Below are 18,889 nucleotides of genomic sequence, written 5' to 3'. Positions count from 1 at the left end.
CCTCCAGAACAGACCTTGGTAATGTATATTACATACACATACCTTACACCTCCAGAACAGACCTTGGTAATGTATATTACATACACATACCTTACACCTACAGAACAGACCTTGGTAATGTATATTACATACACATACCTTACACCTCCAGAACAGACCTTGGTAATGTATATTACATACACATACCTTACACCTCCAGAACAGACCTTGGTAATGTATATTACATACACATACCTTACACCTTCAGAACAGACCTTGGTAATGTATATTACATACACATACCTTACACCTTAGAACAGACCTTGGTAATGTATATTACAGAACAGACCTTGGTAATGTATATTACATACACATACCTTACACCTCCAGAACAGACCTTGGTAATGTATACACCTTAGAACAGACCTTGGTAATGTATATTACACACATACCTTACACCTCCAGAACAGACCTTGGTAATGTATATTACATACACATACCTTACACCTCCAGAACAGACCTTGGTAATGTATATTACATACACATACCTTACACCTCCAGAACAGACCTTGGTAATGTATATTACATACACATACCTTACACCTTCAGAACAGACCTTGGTAATGTATATTACATACACATACCTTACACCTCCAGAACAGACCTTGGTAATGTATATTACATACACATACCTTACACCTCCAGAACAGACCTTGGTAATGTATATTACATACACATACCTTACACCTCCAGAACAGACCTTGGTAATGTATATTACATACACATACCTTACACCTCCAGAACAGACCTTGGTAATGTATATTACATACACATACCTTACACCTCCAGAACAGACCTTGTAATGTAATGTATATTACACCTCCAGAACAGACCTACACATACCTTACACCTTCAGAACAGACCTTGGTAATGTATATTACATACACATACCTTACACCTCCAGAACAGACCTTGGTAATGTATATTACATACACATACCTTACACCTCCAGAACAGACCTTGGTAATGTATATTACATACACATACCTTACACCTTCAGAACAGACCTTGGTAATGTATATTACATACACATACCTTACACCTCCAGAACAGACCTTGGTAATGTATATTACATACACATACCTTACACCTACCTTACACAGAACAGACCTTGGTAATGTATATTACATACACATACCTTACACCTCCAGAACAGACCTTGGTAATGTATATTACATACACATACCTTACACCTCCAGAACAGACCTTGGTAATGTAATTACATACACATACCTTACACCTCCAGTATGTATATTACATACACATACCTTACACCTCCAGAACAGACCTTGGTAATGTATATTACATACACATACCTTACACCTCCAGAACAGACCTTGGTAATGTATATTACATACACATACCTTACACCTCCAGAACAGACCTTGGTAATGTATATTACATACACATACCTTACACCTTCAGAACAGACCTTGGTAATGTATATTACACACACATACCTTACACCTTCAGAACAGACCTTGGTAATGTATATTACATACACATACCTTACACCTTCAGAACAGACCTTGGTAATGTATATACATACACATACCTTACACCTCCAGAACAGACCTTGGTAATGTATATTACATACACATACCTTACACCTTCAGAACAGACCTTGGTAATGTATATTACATACACATACCTTACACCTCCAGAACAGACCTTGGTAATGTATATTACATACACATACCTTACACCTTCAGAACAGACCTTGGTAATGTATATTACATACACATACCTTACACCTCCAGAACAGACCTTGGTAATGTATATTACATACACATACCTTACACCTCCAGAACAGACCTTGGTAATGTATATTACACCTCCAGAACAGACCTTGGTAATGTATATTACATACACATACCTTACACCTCCAGAACAGACCTTGGTAATGTATATTACATACACATACCTTACACCTCCAGAACAGACCTTGGTAATGTATATTACATACACATACCTTACACCTCAGACCTTGGTAATGTATATTACATACACATACCTTGGTAATGTATATTACATACACATACCTTACACCTTCAGAACAGACCTTGGTAATGTATATTACATACACATACCTTACACCTCCAGAACAGACCTTGGTAATGTATATTACATACACATACCTTACACCTCCAGAACAGACCTTGGTAATGTATATTACATACACATACCTTACACCTCCAGAACAGACCTTGGTAATGTATATTACATACACATACCTTACACCTTCAGAACAGACCTTGGTAATGTATATTACATACACATACCTTACACCTTCAGAACAGACCTTGGTAATGTATATTACATACACATACCTTACACCTCCAGAACAGACCTTGGTAATGTATATTACATACACATACCTTACACCTCCAGAACAGACCTTGGTAATGTATATTACATACACATACCTTACACCTTCAGAACAGACCTTGGTAATGTATATTACATACACATACCTTACACCTCCAGAACAGACCTTGGTAATGTATATTACATACACATACCTTACACCTCCAGAACAGACCTTGGTAATGTATATTACATACACATACCTTACACCTTCAGAACAGACCTTGGTAATGTATATTACATACACATACCTTACACCTTCAGAACAGACCTTGGTAATGTATATTACATACACATACCTTACACCTCCAGAACAGACCTTGGTAATGTATATTACATACACATACCTTACACCTCCAGAACAGACCTTGGTAATGTATATTACATACACATACCTTACACCTCCAGAACAGACCTTGGTAATGTATATTACATACACATACCTTACACCTCCAGAACAGACCTTGGTAATGTATATTACATACACATACCTTACACCTCCAGAACAGACCTTGGTAATGTATATTACACATACCTACACATACCTTACACCTACCTTACAGAACAGACCTTGGTAATGTATATTACATACACATACCTTACACCTTCAGAACAGACCTTGGTAATGTATATTACATACACATACCTTACACCTTCAGAACAGACCTTGGTAATGTATATTACATACACATACCTTACACCTTCAGAACAGACCTTGGTAATGTATATTACATACACATACCTTACACCTCAGAACAGAACAGACCTTGGTAATGTATATTACATACACATACCTTACACCTAGAACAGACCTTGGTAATGTATATTACATACACATACCTTACACCTCCAGAACAGACCTTGGTAATGTATATTACATACACATACCTTACACCTCAGAACATACCTTGGTAATGTATATTACATACACATACCTTACACCTTACAGAACAGACCTTGGTAATGTATATTACATACACATACCTTACACCTCCAGAACAGACCTTGGTAATGTATATTACATACACATACCTTACACCTCCAGAACAGACCTTGGTAATGTATATTACATACACATACCTTACACCTCAGAACATACCTTGGTAATGTATATTACATACACATACCTTACACCTCCAGAACAGACCTTGGTAATGTATATTACATACACATACCTTACACCTCCAGAACAGACCTTGGTAATGTATATTACATACACATACCTTACACCTTCAGAACAGACCTTGGTAATGTATATTACATACACATACCTTACACCTCCAGAACAGACCTTGGTAATGTATATTACATACACATACCTTACACCTCCAGAACAGACCTTGGTAATGTATATTACATACACATACCTTACACCTCCAGAACAGACCTTGGTAATGTATATTACATACACATACCTTACACCTTCAGAACAGACCTTGGTAATGTATATTACATACACATACCTTACACCTCAGAACATACCTTGGTAATGTATATTACATACACATACCTTACACCTCCAGAACAGACCTTGGTAATGTATATTACATACACATACCTTACACCTCCAGAACAGACCTTGGTAATGTATATTACATACACATACCTTACACCTTCAGAACAGACCTTGGTAATGTATATTACATACACATACCTTACACCTTCAGAACAGACCTTGGTAATGTATATTACATACACATACCTTACACCTCCAGAACAGACCTTGGTAATGTATATTACATACACATACCCTTACACCTTGGTAAGAACAGACCTTGGTAATGTATATTACATACACATACCTTACACCTCCAGAACAGACCTTGGTAATGTATATTACATACACATACCTTACACCTCCAGAACAGACCTTGGTAATGTATATTACATACACATACCTTACACCTCCAGAACAGACCTTGGTAATGTATATTACATACACATACCTTACACCTCCAGAACAGACCTTGGTAATGTATATTACATACTACCTACACCTCCAGAACAGACCTTGGTAATGTATATTACATACACATACCTTACACCTCCAGAACAGACCTTGGTAATGTATATTACATACACATACCTTACACCTCCAGAACAGACCTTGGTAATGTATATTACATACACATACCTTACACCTCCAGAACAGACCTTGGTAATGTATATTACATACACATACCTTACACCTTCAGAACAGACCTTGGTAATGTATATTACATACACATACCTTACACCTTCAGAACAGACCTTGGTAATGTATATTACATACACATACCTTACACCTCCAGAACAGACCTTGGTAATGTATATTACATACACATACCTTACACCTTCAGAACAGACCTTGGTAATGTATATTACATACACATACCTTACACCTCCAGAACAGACCTTGGTAATGTATATTACATACACATACCTTACACCTCCAGAACAGACCTTGGTAATGTATATTACATACACATACCTTACATCCTCAGAACATACCTTGGTAATGTATATTACATACACATACCTTACACCTCCAGAACAGACCTTGGTAATGTATATTACACACACATACCCTTACACCTTGGTAAACATATTACCTTGGTAATGTATATTACATACACATACCTTACACCTTCAGAACAGACCTTGGTAATGTATATTACATACACATACCTTACACCTTCAGAACAGACCTTGGTAATGTATATTACATACACATACCTTACACCTCCAGAACAGACCTTGGTAATGTATACATACACATACATACACATACCTTACACCTCCAGAACAGACCTTGGTAATGTATATTACATACACATACCTTACACCTCCAGAACAGACCTTGGTAATGTATATTACATACACATACCTTACACCTTCAGAACAGACCTTGGTAATGTATATTACATACACATACCTTACACCTCCAGAACAGACCTTGGTAATGTATATTACATACACATACCTTACACCTTCAGAACAGACCTTGGTAATGTATATTACATACACATACCTTACACCTCCAGAACAGACCTTGGTAATGTATATTACATACACATACCTTACACCTTCAGAACAGACCTTGGTAATGTATATTACATACACATACCTTACACCTCCAGAACAGACCTTGGTAATGTATATTACATACACATACCTTACACCTCCAGAACAGACCTTGGTAATGTATATTACATACACATACCTTACACCTCCAGAACAGACCTTGGTAATGTATATTACATACACATACCTTACACCTCCAGAACAGACCTTGGTAATGTATATTACATACACATACCTTACACCTCCAGAACAGACCTTGGTAATGTATATTACATACACATACCTTACACCTCCAGAACAGACCTTGGTAATGTATATTACATACACATACCTTACACCTCCAGAACAGACCTTGGTAATGTATATTACATACACATACCTTACACCTTCAGAACAGACCTTGGTAATGTATATTACATACACATACCTTACACCTTCAGAACAGACCTTGGTAATGTATATTACATACACATACCTTACACCTTCAGAACAGACCTTGGTAATGTATATTACATACACATACCTTACACCTCCAGAACAGACCTTGGTAATGTATATTACATACACATACCTTACACCTACCAGAACAGACCTTGGTAATGTATGTATACACATACCTTACATACACATACCTTACACCTCCAGAACAGACCTTGGTAATGTATATTACATACACATACCTTACACCTTCAGAACAGACCTTGGTAATGTATATTACATACACATACCTTACACCTTCAGAACAGACCTTGGTAATGTATATTACATACACATACCTTACACCTCCAGAACAGACCTTGGTAATGTATATTACATACACATACCTTACACCTCCAGAACAGACCTTGGTAATGTATATTACATACACATACCTTACACCTCCAGAACAGACCTTGGTAATGTATATTACATACACATACCTTACACCTCCAGAACAGACCTTGGTAATGTATATTACATACACATACCTTACACCTCCAGAACAGACCTTGGTAATGTATATTACATACACATACCTTACACCTACCTTACAGAACAGACCTTGGTAATGTATATTACATATATTACACACATACCTTACACCTCCAGAACAGACCTTGGTAATGTATATTACATACACATACCTTACACCTCCAGAACAGACCTTGGTAATGTATATTACATACACATACCTTACACCTCCAGAACAGACCTTGGTAATGTATATTACATACACATACCTTACACCTCCAGAACAGACCTTGGTAATGTATATTACATACACATACCTTACACCTCCAGAACAGACCTTGGTAATGACATACTACCTTACACCTTCAGAACAGACCTTGGTAATGTATATTACATACACATACCTTACACCTCCAGAACAGACCTTGGTAATGTATATTACATACACATACCTTACACCTCCAGAACAGACCTTGGTAATGTATATTACATACACATACCTTACACCTCAGAACAGAACAGACCTTGGTAATGTATATTACATACACATACCTTACACCTCCAGAACAGACCTTGGTAATGTATATTACATACACATACCTTACACCTTCAGAACAGACCTTGGTAATGTATATTACATACACATACCTTACACCTTCAGAACAGACCTTGGTAATGTATATTACATACACATACCTTACACCTCCAGAACAGACCTTGGTAATGTATATTACATACACATACCTTACACCTCCAGAACAGACCTTGGTAATGTATATTACATACACATACCTTACACCTCCAGAACAGACCTTGGTAATGTATATTACATACACATACCTTACACCTCCAGAACAGACCTTGGTAATGTATATTACATACACATACCTTACACCTCCAGAACAGACCTTGGTAATGTATATTACATACACATACCTTACACCTCCAGAACAGACCTTGGTAATGTATATTACATACACATACCTTACACCTCCAGAACAGACCTTGGTAATGTATATTACATACACATACCTTACACCTCCAGAACAGACCTTGGTAATGTATATTACATACACATACCTTACACCTCCAGAACAGACCTTGGTAATGTATATTACATACACATACCTTACACCTCCAGAACAGACCTTGGTAATGTATATTACATACACATACCTTACACCTCCAGAACAGACCTTGGTAATGTATATTACATACACATACCTTACACCTACCTTACAGAACAGACCTTGGTAATGTATATTACATACACATACCTTACACCTCCAGAACAGACCTTGGTAATGTATATTACATACACATACCTTACACCTCCAGAACAGACCTTGGTAATGTATATTACATACACATACCTTACACCTTCAGAACAGACCTTGGTAATGTATATTACATACACATACCTTACACCTTCAGAACAGACCTTGGTAATGTATATTACATACACATACCTTACACCTTCAGAACAGACCTTGGTAATGTATATTACATACACATACCTTACACCTCCAGAACAGACCTTGGTAATGTATATTACATACACATACCTTACACCTCCAGAACAGACCTTGGTAATGTATATTACATACACATACCTTACACCTCCAGAACAGACCTTGGTAATGTATATTACATACACATACCTTACACCTCCAGAACAGACCTTGGTAATGTATATTACATACACATACCTTACATCCTCAGAACAGACCTTGGTAATGTATATTACATACACATACCTTACACCTTCAGAACAGACCTTGGTAATGTATATTACATACACATACCTTACACCTCCAGAACAGACCTTGGTAATGTATATTACATACACATACCTTACACCTCCAGAACAGACCTTGGTAATGTATATTACATACACATACCTTACACCTCCAGAACAGACCTGGTAATGTATATTACATACACATACACTTAGAACACCTTGGTAATGTATATTACAGAACAGACCTTGGTAATGTATATTACATACACATACCTTACACCTCCAGAACAGACCTTGGTAATGTATATTACATACACATACCTTACACCTCCAGAACAGACCTTGGTAATGTATATTACATACACATACCTTACACCTCCAGAACAGACCTTGGTAATGTATATTACATACACATACCTTACACCTCAGAACATACCTTGGTAATGTATATGTAATGTATATACATACACATACCTTACACCTAGAACAGACCTTGGTAATGTATATTACATACACATACCTTACACCTCCAGAACAGACCTTGGTAATGTATATTACATACACATACCTTACACCTCCAGAACAGACCTTGGTAATGTATATTACATACACATACCTTACACCTCCAGAACAGACCTTGGTAATGTATATTACATACACATACCTTACACCTCCAGAACAGACCTTGGTAATGTATATTACATACACATACCTTACACCTCCAGAACAGACCTTGGTAATGTATATTACATACACATACCTTACACCTCCAGAACAGACCTTGGTAATGTATATTACATACACATACCTTACACCTCCAGAACAGACCTTGGTAATGTATATGTATACCTTACACCTTCAGAACAGACCTTGGTAATGTATATTACATACACATACCTTACACCTCCAGAACAGACCTTGGTAATGTATATTACATACACATACCTTACACCTCCAGAACAGACCTTGGTAATGTATATTACATACACATACCTTACACCTCCAGAACAGACCTTGGTAATGTATATTACATACACATACCTTACACCTCCAGAACAGACCTTGGTAATGTATATTACATACACATACCTTACACCTCCAGAACAGACCTTGGTAATGTATATTACATACACATACCTTACACCTCCAGAACAGACCTTGGTAATGTATATTACATACACATACCTTACACCTTCAGAACAGACCTTGGTAATGTATATTACATACACATACCTTACACCTTCAGAACAGACCTTGTATATTACATACACATACCTTACACCTCCAGTAATGTATATTACATACACATACCTTACACCTCCAGAACAGACCTTGGTAATGTATATTACATACACATACCTTACACCTCCAGAACAGACCTTGGTAATGTATATTACATACACATACCTTACACCTCCAGAACAGACCTTGGTAATGTATATTACATACACATACCTTACACCTAGAACAGACCTTGGTAATGTATATTACACACATACCTTACACCTCCAGAACAGACCTTGGTAATGTATATTACATACACATACCTTACACCTCCAGAACAGACCTTGGTAATGTATATTACATACACATACCTTACACCTCCAGAACAGACCTTGGTAATGTATATTACATACACATACCTTACACCTCCAGAACAGACCTTGGTAATGTATATTACATACACATACCTTACATCCTCAGAACATACCTTGGTAATGTATATTACACACACACATACCTTACACCTCCAGAACAGACCTTGGTAATGTATATTACATACACATACCTTACACCTCCAGAACAGACCTTGGTATATTACATACACATACCTTACACCTCCAGAACAGACCTTGGTAATGTATATTACATACACATACCTTACACCTCCAGAACAGACCTTGGTAATGTATATTACATACACATACCTTACACCTTCAGAACAGACCTTGGTAATGTATATTACATACACATACCTTACACCTCCAGAACAGACCTTGGTATATGTATATATTACATACACATACCTTACACCTCCAGAACAGACCTTGGTAATGTATATTACATACACATACCTTACACCTCCAGAACAGACCTTGGTAATGTATATTACATACACATACCTTACACCTCCAGAACAGACCTTGGTAATGTATATTACATACACATACCTTACACCTAGAACAGACCTTGGTAATGTATATTACATAGAACAGACCTTGGTAATGTATATTACATACACATACCTTACACCTCCAGAACAGACCTTGGTAATGTATATTACATACACATACCTTACACCTCCAGAACAGACCTTGGTAATGTATATTACATACACATACCTTACACCTCCAGAACAGACCTTGGTAATGTATATTACATACACATACCTTACACCTCCAGAACAGACCTTGGTAATGTATATTACATACACATACCTTACACCTCCAGAACAGACCTTGGTAATGTATATTACATACACATATATTACACACATACCTTACACCTCCAGAACAGACCTTGGTAATGTATATTACATACACATACCTTACACCTCCAGAACAGACCTTGGTAATGTATATTACATACACATACCTTACACCTCCAGAACAGACCTTGGTAATGTATATTACATACACATACCTTACACCTTCAGAACAGACCTTGGTAATGTATATTACATACACATACCTTACACCTTCAGAACAGACCTTGGTAATGTATATTACATACACATACCTTACACCTTCAGAACAGACCTTGGTAATGTATATTACATACACATACCTTACACCTCCAGAACAGACCTTGGTAATGTATATTACATACACATACCTTACACCTCCAGAACAGACCTTGGTAATGTATATTACATACACATACCTTACACCTTGGTAGAACAGACCTTGGTAATGTATATTACATACACATACCTTACACCTCCAGAACAGACCTTGGTAATGTATATTACATACACATACCTTACACCTCCAGAACAGACCTTGGTAATGTATATTACATACACATACCTTACACCTTCAGAACAGACCTTGGTAATGTATATTACATACACATACCTTACACCTCCAGAACAGACCTTGGTAATGTATATTACATACACATACCTTACACCTCCAGAACAGACCTTGGTAATGTATATTACATACACATACCTTACACCTCCAGAACAGACCTTGGTAATGTATATTACATACACATACCTTACACCTTGGTAATGTATATTACCAGAACAGACCTTGGTAATGTATATTACATACACATACCTTACACCTCCAGAACAGACCTTGGTAATGTATATTACATACACATACCTTACACCTCCAGAACAGACCTTGGTAATGTATATTACATACACATACCTTACACCTTCAGAACAGACCTTGGTAATGTATATTACATACACATACCTTACACCTTCAGAACAGACCTTGGTAATGTATATTACATAGACAGACCTTGGTAATGTATATTACATACACATACCTTACACCTTCAGAACAGACCTTGGTAATGTATATTACATACACATACCTTACACCTTCAGAACAGACCTTGGTAATGTATATTACATACACATACCTTACACCTCCAGAACAGACCTTGGTAATGTATATTACATACACATACCTTACACCTCCAGAACAGACCTTGGTAATGTATATTACATACACATACCTTACACCTCCAGAACAGACCTTGGTAATGTATATTACATACACATACCTTACACCTCCAGAACAGACCTTGGTAATGTATATTACATACACATACCTTACACCTCCAGAACAGACCTTGGTAATGTATATTACATACACATACCTTACACCTCCAGAACAGACCTTGGTATATTACATACACATACCTTACACCTCCAGAACAGACCTTGGTAATGTATACATACACATACCTTACACCTCCAGAACAGACCTTGGTAATGTATATTACACACACACATACCTTACACCTCAGAACAGACCTTGGTAATGTATATTACATACACATACCTTACACCTCCAGAACAGACCTTGGTAATGTATATTACATACACATACCTTACACCTCCAGAACAGACCTTGGTAATGTATATTACATACACATACCTTACACCTCCAGAACAGACCTTGGTAATGTATATTACATACACATACCTTACACCTCATACCTTAGAACAGACCTTGGTAATGTATATTACATACACATACCTTACACCTTCAGAACAGACCTTGGTAATGTATACACCTTAGAACAGACCTTGGTAATGTATATTACACACATACCTTACACCTTCAGAACAGACCTTGGTAATGTATATTACATACACATACCTTACACCTCAGAACATACCTTGGTAATGTATATTACATACACATACCTTACACCTCCAGAACAGACCTTGGTAATGTATATTACATACACATACCTTACACCTCCAGAACAGACCTTGGTAATGTATATTACATACACATACCTTACACCTCCAGAACAGACCTTGGTAATGTATATTACATACACATACCTTACACCTACAGAACAGACCTTGGTAATGTATATTACATACACATACCTTACACCTCCAGAACAGACCTTGGTAATGTATATTACATACACATACCTTACACCTCCAGAACAGACCTTGGTAATGTATATTACATACACATACCTTACACCTCCAGAACAGACCTTGGTAATGTATATTACATACACATACCTTACACCTCCAGAACAGACCTTGGTAATGTATATTACATACACATACCTTACACCTCCAGAACAGACCTTGGTAATGTATATTACATACACATACCTTACACCTTCAGAACAGACCTTGGTAATGTATATTACACACACATACCTTACACCTTCAGAACAGACCTTGGTAATGTATATTACATACACACATACCTTACACCTACCTCAGAACAGACCTTGGTAATGTATATTACATACACATACCTTACACCTCCAGAACAGACCTTGGTAATGTATATTACATACACATACCTTACACCTCCAGAACAGACCTTGGTAATGTATATTACATACACATACCTTACACCTTAGAACAGACCTTGGTAATGTATATTACATACACATACCTTACACCTCCAGAACAGACCTTGGTAATGTATATTACATACACATACCTTACACCTCCAGAACAGACCTTGGTAATGTATATTACATACACATACCTTACACCTCCAGAACAGACCTTGGTAATGTATATTACATACACATACCTTACACCTCCAGAACAGACCTTGGTAATGTATATTACATACACATACCTTACACCTTCAGAACAGACCTTGGTAATGTATATTACATACACATACCTTACACCTCCAGAACAGACCTTGGTAATGTATATTACATACACATACCTTACACCTCCAGAACAGACCTTGGTAATGTATATTACATACACATACCTTACACCTCCAGAACAGACCTTGGTAATGTATATTACATACACATACCTTACACCTCCAGAACAGACCTTGGTAATGTATATTACATACACATACCTTACACCTCCAGAACAGACCTTGGTAATGTATATTACATACACATACCTTACACCTCCAGAACAGACCTTGGTAATGTATATTACATACACATACCTTACACCTCCAGAACAGACCTTGGTAATGTATATTACATACACATACCTTACACCTCCAGAACAGACCTTGGTAATGTATATTACATACACATACCTTACACCTTCAGAACAGACCTTGGTAATGTATATTACATACACATACCTTACACCTTCAGAACAGACCTTGGTAATGTATATTACATACACATACCTTACACCTTCAGAACAGACCTTGGTAATGTATATTACATACACATACCTTACACCTTCAGAACAGACCTTGGTAATGTATATTACATACACATACCTTACACCTCCAGAACAGACCTTGGTAATGTATATTACATACACATACCTTACACCTCCAGAACAGACCTTGGTAATGTATATTACATACACATACCTTACACCTCCAGAACAGACCTTGGTAATGTATATTACATACACATACCTTACACCTCCAGAACAGACCTTGGTAATGTATATTACATACACATACCTTACACCTTCAGAACAGACCTTGGTAATGTATATTACATACACATACCTTACACCTCCAGAACAGACCTTGGTAATGTATATTACATACACATACCTTACACCTCCAGAACAGACCTTGGTAATGTATATTACATACACATACCTTACACCTCCAGAACAGACCTTGGTAATGTATATTACATACACATACCTTACACCTCCAGAACAGACCTTGGTAATGTATATTACATACACATACCTTACACCTTCAGAACAGACCTTGGTAATGTATATTACATACACATACCTTACACCTTCAGAACAGACCTTGGTAATGTATATTACATACACATACCTTACACCTCCAGAACAGACCTTGGTAATGTATATTACATACACATACCTTACACCTCCAGAACAGACCTTGGTAATGTATATTACATACACATACCTTACACCTCCAGAACAGACCTTGGTAATGTATATTACATACACATACCTTACACCTCCAGAACAGACCTTGGTAATGTATATTACATACACATACCTTACACCTCCAGAACAGACCTTGGTAATGTATATTACATACACATACCTTACACCTCCAGAACAGACCTTGGTAATGTATATTACATACACATACCTTACACCTCCAGAACAGACCTTGGTAATGTATATTACATACACATACCTTACACCTTGGTAATGTATATTACATACAGAACAGACCTTGGTAATGTATATTACATACACATACCTTACACCTCCAGAACAGACCTTGGTAATGTATACATTACACACCTACACATACCTTACAACACTCAGAACATACCTTGGTAATGTATATTACATACACATACCTTACACCTCCAGAACAGACCTTGGTAATGTATATTACATACACATACCTTACACCTCCAGAACAGACCTTGGTAATGTATATTACATACACATACCTTACACCTCCAGAACAGACCTTGGTAATGTATATTACACCTACCACAGACCTTGGTAATGTATATTACATACACATACCTTACACCTCCAGAACAGACCTTGGTAATGTATATTACATACACATACCTTACACCTTCAGAACAGACCTTGGTAATGTATATTACATACACATACCTTACACCTTCAGAACAGACCTTGGTAATGTATATTACATACACATACCTTACACCTTCAGAACAGACCTTGGTAATGTATATTACATACACATACCTTACACCTCCAGAACAGACCTTGGTAATGTATATTACATACACATACCTTACACCTCCAGAACAGACCTTGGTAATGTATATTACATACACATACCTTTACACCTCCAGAACAGACCTTGGTAATGTATATTACATACACATACCTTACACCTTCAGAACAGACCTTGGTAATGTATATTACATACACATACCTTACACCTCCAGAACAGACCTTGACCTTGTAATGTATATTACATACACATACCTTACACCTCCAGAACAGACCTTGGTAATGTATATTACATACACATACCTTACACCTCCAGAACAGACCTTGGTAATGTATATTACATACACATACCTTACACCTTCAGAACAGACCTTGGTAATGTATATTACATACACATACCTTACACCTCCAGAACAGACCTTGGTAATGTATATTACATACACATACCTTACACCTCCAGAACAGACCTTGGTAATGTATATTACATACACATACCTTACACCTCCAGAACAGACCTTGGTAATGTATATTACATACACATACCTTACACCTCCAGAACAGACCTTGGTAATGTATATTACATACACATTACATACACATACCTTACACCTTCAGAACAGACCTTGGTAATGTATATTACATACACATACCTTACACCTTCAGAACAGACCTTGGTAATGTATACACCTACTACACATACACCTCCAGAACAGACCTTGGTAATGTATATTACATACACATACCTTACACCTCCAGAACAGACCTTGGTAATGTATATACACATACCTTACACCTACACCTTGGTAATGTATATTACATTACCTTACACCTCCAGAACAGACCTTGGTAATGTATATTACATACACATACCTTACACCTCCAGAACAGACCTTGGTAATGTATATTACATACACATACCTTACACCTCCAGAACAGACCTTGGTAATGTATATTACATACACATACCTTACACCTTGGTAGAACAGACCTTGGTAATGTATATTACATACACATACCTTACACCTTCAGAACAGACCTTGGTAATGTACCTTACATACACATACCTTACACCTCCAGAACAGACCTTGGTAATGTATATTACATACACATACCTTACACCTCCAGAACAGACCTTGGTAATGTATATTACATACACATACCTTACACCTCCAGAACAGACCTTGGTAATGTATATTACATACACATACCTTACACCTCCAGAACAGACCTTGGTAATGTATATTACATACACATACCTTACACCTCCAGAACAGACCTTGGTAATGTATACCTTACACCTACATACACATACCTTACACCTCCAGAACAGACCTTGGTAATGTATATTACATACACATACCTTACACCTCCAGAACAGACCTTGGTAATGTATATTACATACACATACCTTACACCTTCAGAACAGACCTTGGTAATGTATATTACACACACACATACCTTACACCTCCAGAACAGACCTTGGTAATGTATATTACATACACATACCTTACACCTCCAGAACAGACCTTGGTAATGTATATTACACACACATACCTTACACCTCCAGAACAGACCTTGGTAATGTATATTACACACACACATACCTTACACCTCCAGAACAGACCTTGGTAATGTATATTACATACACATACCTTACACCTCCAGAACAGACCTTGGTAATGTATATTACATACACATACCTTACACCTCCAGAACAGACCTTGGTAATGTATATTACATACACATACCTTACACCCTCAGAACATACCTTGGTAATGTATATTACATACACATACCTTACACCTCCAGAACAGACCTTGGTAATGTATATTACATACACATACCTTACACCTTCAGAACAGACCTTGGTGATGTATATTACACACACATACCTTACACCTCCAGAACAGACCTTGGTAATGTATATTACATATACATATTTTACACCCACCTCAAAACATAAACGTGTCTCATATACACAATTAACCTAGCATTAGTAATACCATTACAACACTAAATATTGAACTGTTTTATTCATGTGTTTCTATTTGTAGAAATCTTTAAACGTAAAGATCAAGCAATTTAAATCTTAACATCAGAATGTATGTTAAAGACTTCCACGTATGTATGTATAATTAGATTTAATTTTGTACAAAAGGAAAATATATACATTTATATACTTAAAACATTTTAAAATAGAGATGCTTCAACAAAATGAATATCCAACACCAGTTTAGAAATTATATGGCGGCTCATTATGTAATACATTATATTTTGTTTGTTTTTGTCTTTTTTTTTTATGCCAACACATACATCTGCTGTTTTTATGGTACGTGAGGCCAGTAGCATAGACAAGTTGGATAGACAGTGTATCTCTAATAAATTTGGGTCCTAGCTGTATCGGTACCTTCAAGCACAAAGACACATTACTTACTGACCCACTTCAAGAGTTTTGCCCTGATGTTAAATATATATTTTGCGAGTGCGTTTTTATCTTTTCATGTGTATACTTTTCATGTATTTTTCTTTTGTACAAAGGTAAATCTGTATCTATGTGTGTATGTGCGTGCGTGTGTATGTGTGTGTTTATATGATATTAAATTAATTTATATTAATATAATGATATAAAATATATAGATTGTAATCCAAGATGGCGGTCACTTCAAGACAAATATGTAAAGAAACATTTATATTTTTGTTTACAAAAATGTTCTTTCATGATGACGAGAAGCCAACTTGAACAAAATTGTACCTCATGATGGCTGGAAGAACAGATATTAGGCCGAGCCATGTTAAAGGATTAAATTGCATAATAGGTTAGGCCTAGTCCTGACTGAAGTAGCAAATTGAATAATGGTTTAGGCCTCTACTTCGTATTTTCTTCAGCGAATTTCACACTTAGTAAATAAAAGAAGTTAACAAGTAAAGTACTGCTATCTTGCTTACTTTAAACACGCAAGGACTGTGGTAAATAATCCGTGGTCAAAGCAAATGAAACTGTTTTAATATTTATGTAAAAATATTTCTTGGTAAATCAAAACATTTTCATCTTCTATATCGAGACATTTTAAAATGACGTTGTAAAATTTAATACAATTGTAACTTTGTTTAAGATCCACTATATTATGGTAGTTTACTTAGGTACGCAGATTATAAAAGCCTGACTCTCTTGAGTTTATCGTTTTAGGAAGACACAATCTAAAACCAAGGTAAAAGAGACCTTTATTGGACCAAAAACGTCGGAGCGTAAAGAAATATTTTAAGTACCAAGCATGCTTGTTGAAAACGAAAATCATGTTTGATTTGGCCCAAGTATTTTGACACAAATTAAGGTTCTGTCGAATTCGGACCTGTCTCCAAATCGTGTCAACAGTGGACCAGAAGGCATCAACAATTTAACATTG

This window comes from Tachypleus tridentatus, chromosome 6 (genome assembly GCF_004210375.1).
Source record: "Tachypleus tridentatus isolate NWPU-2018 chromosome 6, ASM421037v1, whole genome shotgun sequence".
Taxonomy (NCBI): Eukaryota; Metazoa; Arthropoda; class Merostomata; order Xiphosura; family Limulidae; genus Tachypleus; species Tachypleus tridentatus.
The sequence above is the reverse complement of the archived record's forward strand: the minus strand, read 5'-3'. Positions refer to the sequence as shown.